The 8,684-nt window shown below is 30.4% G+C and overlaps 1 long non-coding RNA gene across 1 annotated transcript; it reads right to left on the reverse strand.

The window, feature by feature from the left end:
- Positions 1-445: 445 nt before the first annotated feature.
- On the reverse strand, positions 446-1,197 carry LOC134247416 (uncharacterized). The gene is made up of 2 exons (XR_009987831.1): positions 623-1,197; positions 446-574 (listed from the first exon to the last, which is right to left on the reverse strand). It is a non-coding gene; the product is annotated as an uncharacterized LOC134247416 (long non-coding RNA).
- Between the last annotated feature and the right edge of the window lie 7,487 nt (positions 1,198-8,684).

Genomic DNA, 8,684 nt, shown 5'->3' on the forward strand with positions numbered 1-8,684 from the left:
TCATCATCCAACATTTTTTTTTCTATTGGTAAAAAACTTCTAAAATCATATATTATATGTAAGAACATGTAGATGGGGAACACGATACTACATATGCCAATTTTTGGAAAGACGCGCAGTCCTTTTTTTTTTGTAGTTAATCATGTTTTATGCTACAACCCCCATTTTGTTAAGGTTTTGTTGACACTAGCAAATGACAAAGAACATTTTGCAGGTTTTGAGCTAACCACATTTTGTTTCCCTTGTATCATAGGTCAGAGGTAATTTAATTTCGTACTTATTTTTACAAAAGAAATCATTAATTAAATGAGAAGTTTGAAACTTCATTTATAGAAAAACAAATATTTTTATATCCACAAATTTTCCTGATAATCCGACAAGACAATTTCTGGCTATTCAAAGCTCGTTTTTGCTTAAATTCTTGTATAAATTACTGAAAACACAATTAAGTGAAACTGTCATTTATTCAAATAACAAATGACTAAGAATAAAATCTATAATACATATTACACAAAGTTATAAAACAATTAATTGGCTGGGCTTAAAACAAAATATACAGTTAATCACAAATTGACTAGTTAAACATACAGCTTAGTCACTTGACATATTTTTTTCTAATCACATGACACAAAAACAGCCCAGCCAATAATATAATGGTAAAAAAACACTTAAAAAGCAAAAAGGTGGTGCACAAAAAGATGCACAACAAAAAGGTTCCATATTGTTTACATTTTTTAATACGACAAGTTATACATTGTTAAGAAGTAGATTCATCAAAAATTGGGTGGTGGAGGGGAAGAGGTGGTTGCTGAAAATTTGTGTGACTTCCTCTCCGATAAAAAATGGCTAGAGTGAATTAACCACGTGATACGTATAACTTCATTTGATTGGTCCAAACTATAAAATCTAGCCGTAAATGCATGGGGCACCCGAAAGAAATAAATGGAAAATTACATAAGTTATAAAGATTATAAAATTTTGTATATAAAACAATTTATTGTACCAATAAATGTTTATTTATATCCACAAATTTTCCTGATAATCCGACAAGACAATTTCTGGCTATTCGAAGCTCGTTTTTGCTTAACTTCTTGTATAAATTACTGAAAACACAATTGAGTGAAACGGTCATTTATTCAAATAACAAATGACTAAGAATAAAATCTATAATACATATTACACAAAGTTATAAAACAACTAATTTTCTAAGTAGCGCCCTTTTTCGCGCAAGTTTTAAAAGTTGGGACCAAAAACGTTAGACTTTTGGAAAATAAAGCTTTATTTTGAATTTTTCAAATTATTTATCCAGGGTAAAATTAAAGGAGTTATAATAAATTAATTATGGAAACTTTTTTTCTGACACAAGCTAGAAAATAACCTTTTTATAAGATTAAAATGACAACTGTGAAAACTTACTGTATAAAATGTAATTAACGTTTCTATGAATGCGCGTATCTTTGCTCTAATAGCCTTTAGTAAGAACATTTTTATATTGTTTTCTTTTAATGGGGATAAAAAAAGTGTGTATTATTAATGTTAGCCTAAAAGTATTGTATAGCTTTGATTTCTTATCTAAGCTCAAAAGCTTTCAGAAATAACACTTCAAAGTATAAGGCAACTTGATATTACCCGTATACATTCGCCTAACAAAAATATTCCTACCGATCGAATGTTTTTTTGCATCAAAAAATAACAAGGGGTCATTATTCTACGGGGTCATTTTTCTACAATGCACACGGAGAAAAACGACCCCAAGGCCATAATTTCTACAGAAAAGGGGGTCGTTTTTCTACGTAGAATATTGACCAGGGGGTCAATTTTCTACGAAGAAAAATGACCCCCGGTCAATATTCTACGGGGGTTACTTTTCGTCGTTACACCGTCACAATTGAACATAATAACGTCACAATTAAAATGACGCCAAATTGCGCTAAATTGTTTCGCTGATCTTGCTTACCTGGTAGCTCTATAGAATATGCATTGAAAGCTGGCATTTCTATTTTTTTTTAATATTTAGATTAATTAACAACTTTGGGACCTAAATAATTTTGAGGGATCATTTTTTAGGTACAGATTTATTAATTTTATCCTTTTTATTTCAATTTGTGAGTTTAAAAAAAACAAACGCTGCAACTAAAAGTAAACGATGTTAGTTTTTCTCTTTGAACATGTTGAAGTGTTTATACACACTCTTTTTATTGCAGACTTAAATATGCATAGATTATCTTCAGTTGAACCCCCGAAATAAATTTTTCTATATAAAAATCTAGTAAAAATCATTTACCCCCCCCACCCCACACACACACAAATTTTGAACAACCGTGTTAAGAGAAAAATAAAAATAAAGCCGAGAAAATAATATTTAATTTTTTTCTATATATTACATAATATTAGTAAAAATCTAAATTTTGTGTTTTTACATGCCCCCTTTTCATTGCAATAAAGGCTACCATCAATTTTCTTTTCATGTTTTATAAGAAGAATGAAAATTGCATGATATATGTGAAAAACAAAGAATTTCATCATGTATTTTTTTTTTTAATTTGTAAATTTCCCCCCAGTGCCCCCATTTCACTACAATAAAGGCAAGGTAACAAAATTTCATCCACACACACACACCCTTCGTAATTTTTAACCCCGTTAAATTTTCCTTGTGTTTGTAATGCCATGAATTTGCAACGAAAATTTTCAGAGTAAATTTGGATCTTGTTTTTCGGTGCGTCGATTTACCCAAAAGGACCCAAAAGAACCCAAAAGGAACCAAAAGAACCTGAAAGGACCCAAAAGGAATCCAAAAGGAAATTAAGAACGACCCAAAAGGACTGGAAATAAAGAGAATAATGGATATATAATAAAAATTTCCTAATGTAAGAATTATTTATTTTTTAGAAATACAGTATTGCAATCATTTGTTACATAACCCATTTTTTGCTTGATTGTGAATAAAGTGATCTTTCTATGAAAAAAAAATATCGAATAAAGTTTGCTGCACTGAATTTTGAATTTCTTCTCGGTGATTGACAAATCGGAGATAAATTTTGTGTTTTTACATGCCCCCTATAAATAGTTTTCTAGTGATTTTTATAATTTATAGAGAAAAAATGCTGAAAAACATTTTAAAGGCAGGTTTTGAAAAATAAACACACATGTACAGTTCAATTTTCTTTTCATGTTAATATATAAGTATATTCCAGTCACTTAATTATATGAAAATAAAAATTGAAATATTTTAACACAGGTTTGATATATGATCATTGAAAAACAAAGTCACAACACAATTTCATCATGTATTTTTTTTTTATATTTGTAAATTTCTTTGTTTTTTGAAGAGTTTTAACCACCACATTTGTCGGTTGGTATGTATGCATTGTGACAGTCTGATTTATAACAAAATCAGCAACATCAATCCTGGACCTGGTTTACATTGTCCAATTGGAACCCATTTCACTACAATAAAGGCAAGGTTACTTCAAACAAAATCTTCTGTTTCCTAATTTGTACACATTTACACATCATAAAACATTTCAAAAAAAGTATATTCCAAGAAACAAACCACATATGTGTGCTAAAAATTTTTATCATTCCATTATTTTTTAATTAAAATGTTTTAAGATAATTTTTAACTAGGAAACCCTAATGTGCCTCTGCATCTCTGCAGTGAAATCAGATTTTGCCATATCTTGTGTTTGTAATGCCATGAATTTGCAACAGCAAGATCCTCTAACATAATTTGTCGGTTGGTTTCCATGTTAAAAAGGACGGTAAATCAAAACACTCTTCTTGTGTTCTGTGAGGAGACTGGTGGAAAACAAAATGGTCATTTGTTGAGTAAAGAAAAAAATTAGCATGTTTGTAAACCAACGCCCCTTTATAAAGAATAATAGTATATTCCAAGAATTAGTATCTTGTACATTTATTTGTAAAAACCAAAAACCTCAAAACAAAGATAGCGAATGAAAGTGAATATGTCTAGTCCACCGAAAAAACGAAAGAGAACACCAAGTTTCAGAATTGAATTATCGGGAGATGAAAGTAAGAAAACCAGTGTTTTGGAAAATTTGCAAAAAAAAGGAATTAGAGGGCAAACTGAACAAACATGTTGGAAATCTAAAAGAACTTACATAAAAGTTCAGAAAAAGGATGTAAATCAAAAAGAAGAATCTTTGAGGAGACTGGTGGAAATTGCAGAAAAGGAATTGTTCAAGGAATTTAAAAAGGAAATGCTACAAAGAGGACAGTAATGTCAACCAAATTTCAATGCGAGGAAGAGGGGTGTAAGCATACGTTTCTGTGGTCATCATCTCCTTATTTGCCCAATAATGAATATTTGGTAAATAACCGTGTCAACCATTCTTTATTATGCAGCGGGATGCTTCCATCACACTACACTAGATTTGCCGAGGAGCAGGTATTGGAAAAATATCAAAACAGGATAGGCAAAAGTTTTTTAATCAATCTAAAAAACACAATGAAGACTCCATCTACACAGCAACTCTGGAGGAAGTGGCATCATATGAAGATCTCGAAAGTATAAATATAATGACTGATGCACGACATGGCTGGCGCAAAAATGCCAAAGATTCCAGTGTAGTGGCTATTGGGGACAATACGCACAAAGTTTTATCATGTCAACACATAACAAAATCTGATGATATATACATTTGAAAGATCAAAATGTAGCTGTAGGAATTCATACTCATGACAGGAATCTGTCGATTAATAAATATATCCGTGAGGAATGTGAGTCTACAAATCAAAATGACACCTGGCATGCAGTCAAATCAGTTAAGTCCTCTTTGAAAAAAGTATCTTCTGGGCCAGCATATCTTGAGGGAAAAACCTGGTCATCTCAACTTGATGTGTGTTCACTGGGCCATTAGAAACTGTGATGAAGATACCGCAAAACTTCAAGCACATCTATTGAACATAGTAGAACATTACAAGAACAATCACTCAAATTGTCATTCGTCCTCCAGGTGCAAAATGGATCCTAACTATGAAATATCTCGGAAAGTTATTTCTAACCCGTGTGCCGAGAAGTTGTTGCTAGGAGTCGTAAAAAATTCTATTGTTTATAAGCATCCACAGGATTACATTTTATGTCATGATACATTTTATGTTGAAAGCTTCAACAATGTCATGAATGTTTACCAGGACAAAAGAATATCATTTTCTGACGACATGTACAGAGCAAGATCCAATTTGGCCGTATGTCATTGGAATGAAAACGTGGACAGAGATTATACATCTGTTTGGAGACCAAACCACCGAATGCCAAGAAGTGCTAAGGGTAAAAAGAACTACAAAAAATTAACTTTCTCATTTAGGAAAAATATTTGGACACGATATGTGAAGAGTGTCTTCAAAGCTAAAAGAAGAAACTGATGTTATTGATTTTATTTGAAGGAGACATGTGTAAATATCCCAAATTGTAAGAACTTTAAATCAAACTCCATTATTTACATGTAATTAGTTTGAAACTTTTGTCCTGATTATCTGCAAAATCTTAACTGTTTATACACTGCATTTATGTGTTAATAAGTAAATGTTGTATACTTAATTAAACTTGAATAATTAGAGATTTGCAGTACACGCAGATTTTACTTCTTTATTTATATTTACACACAAAATGAAATGGAATTCCCACTGTTGGTTATTTGTAAACAAAGCTGACTCAGCTCAGTGCAGTTCTTATCAGCAGCACTGACAGTGATGGAGATAAGCACCGCCTATTTTACCAGGTGGCAAAAAATCTAGGTCGCCCCCGGCCTTTAAATAAAACTTATTTCTTCATTTATCAAATATCATATAGTAAGATATGGTAAAATAGAAGAAGAAATAGGATAGTGTACTTTGTTAATTTCAGCTAAAAGAAATCAAAGCATATCTGATCCAGGGATAGGGTCGATTACTTTCAGAAGTAATCGATTAAATTACAATTACTTTGGATTTCAAAAGTAATCGATTACAAGCTGATTACAGACGTTTTTTAAAGTAATCGATTACATCTGATTACTTTTCCTTCATGTAATCATGATTACTTATGATTACTTAGATTACACTAAGGTTTTTTTGTTTAATGTTCAAGGACAACAGCTTTTCCCCTTCTTTTTTAAATATCATTTATATTTTTAAGTTAGAATCAAGACAAAGTTTGGTGGTACATGTTTTTTTTTTTTTTTTTTTTTTTTTGATTTCTATCTTTTAATACAAGTTATATCTGTGTTATTGTTGAGAGACAGAAAGAAAAAAAATATAAATCAAAATGGACATAATTATAGTTAGGGATAAAGGGATTCGATAGAGAACTTTTACACAAGTAAATGACCCTCTCAATTAGTGATGAACTTTTCAATTAAGCTGCCAATTATTAGATGTTTTTACTACAATTAACAGATTGACTGGACAAGCATGGATAGTTCAATAATTGTTATCACCCAGGCTGACCTAACTTTAGTATACCTGATAATTAATTACATATCTGTTTATGTGCACTGTAAATCAAACAAAGTGGATTTAGAGTACCATCTCAATAAAGGAAATTTGATATTTAAAAAAAAAATACAACTTCATTAAAAGATTTATAGGGAAAACAAAATGTTGTATTACACACATTTTAATTAATTGAAACAAAAAAAAATCAAACTTTAAAATGATCCTGTTGTAATTTTCTTTCAGTATGAACATATATCTAGTCAAACATGATGAACTGCTAAGCTGCAAAAGTATTTTGAAATGACTACTGAATATAGCTAGGAAGTAAAAGAATTTACTCATTGTCTGAACAATGGACCTGATTATAAGCATTCTTGGAAGCATTAAAAGAAGATACCTAGTTATAAATAGCTTATAATTTTATAATAACTTTTGCTTCTTAACAAATTTGTGCACTGAAAATTATTCACTGAATATCATCTAAATCATGATTTAATGAACTTCATTTTAATATTGTTATCATAAAGTAATCAAAAAGTAATCATGATTACAGGACTTTTTTCAGAGTAATCGATTAAATTACGATTACTTGTAATCAGAAAAATGGATGATTACTGATTACTTATGATTACTTACCCCATCCCTGATCTGATCAGATTTAGTGTTTGATGTGTTATAAAAGTCGTATGTTATTTCTTTAAGAAAAGTTGCAACAATTTACCAACTTTTAGGTAAATTTATAAAATAATATTCATATTTTAATTCAAATTATTTATTTTCAATGTATCATAATATATTAATTTGAGTCCTTTTAATTTCCTTTTGGGTCCTTTTGGGTTCCTTTTTGGTCCTTTTGGGTAAATTGACGCACCCCTTGTTTGTAATTCAGGTTCTACACAAGGTGAATTAAGCAGTTGAGCGACACCTATTTGAAGGCTTAACAAATTCTTGTGTAAGTAATTCAAATAGTTATTGTGTAAGCCTTTCTAGCTCTTTCTGATTGTTGTTCTGCTGAAAATTTCATTTTTTTTCATCAGATGTAAACATTTTTTAAAAAGTGATTTTTATTGTCCCCCGCTTGAAAAGTGGGGGATATTAATTTGGGGTTGTCCGTCTGTCCGTCCGTCCGTACGTCCGTCTTTCTGTCTGTCTGTAACGCTTTATTTTCCACACGATTGTAGCATAGCAGAATTTTGTATATATAACTTTAAATTGTGTTTTTATTTTTATGCACTTATAATTATAAAAAATATAGGTAGATAAATAAAAGTTTTACAAATATAAAAAATTACAAAGTTATTAAAAGTGTTTGTGTTGATTTATTTTACAATTTTGTTAAATTAATTATTTTCCCGCCAAAACTCTTTTGAGCGATTGGTTTAGTAATATCACATGACTAGTGACCATAGATAGGTTTTTGAATCTATTGGGGTGTTGGTCACATTTGTCCAGTGCTGTGGTACCAGCAGGTTGCGTTGCTATTTTCGGTTTACATTAGTTAGTGGTCTTAGGATTTTCAGTCATGGTATGTTTGACTTTTTGTTTGGTTTTTATCTTTGAAGTTTGAGAATTGTTTCAGGATCAGATTTCTGTATTTTCAAGGGGTTTAATTTGCATGTTTAATTCTTTTAGCTTAGCACAGCACTTAGTAAATTTACCAGATAATTTAGAGAGCCTAAATTCCATAATTTTGGTAAGTCGTTTGTTAACTATTATTTGTAAATGTAAGTGTAAATAATTGTTTTATTTTATTACTAAACTTTCATATTTAAAAAGGTTCAATGGAGATCACTTTATAAATTAAATTTATAAGTGTTTAAACTATAACTATAGTGAGTAAATGCGTTCAGATACGTATTTTCAGTGAGAGACTATTTTATGATTAGTGTTTTGTATTATACTATGAACACCTGATTATTATATACATTACTGAGGTTTTGTACATTATTTTACAGGGCCAATTATCTTTATTATCGGGAATATCCTATGTCCTATGTGTGAGATGAGTTGGAAATATTATAATATATAACCTGCTGAATTTTGAAACCTGTGTTGTCTTCTTTTAATATACAATCAAGGTTTACATTTGGAGCCCCCTAGTTTCAAGTTTGTGATCGAATTTGTGCAGAACCAGTTTGTGTTCTTTTTTCCATTAGAACATAACCTACTTATTCAGCCAATCAAATGCTTCCATTTCTCGCTAAGAATTGATTCTTCTTGGTGAAGAATTCTTCTATTTCTGAAAAATT

Source organism: Saccostrea cucullata, unplaced genomic scaffold, assembly GCF_032062105.1.
Source record: "Saccostrea cucullata isolate Sc308-1 unplaced genomic scaffold, CSIRO_AGI_Scuc_v1 ctg6618, whole genome shotgun sequence".
NCBI lineage: Eukaryota > Metazoa > Mollusca > Bivalvia > Ostreida > Ostreidae > Saccostrea > Saccostrea cuccullata.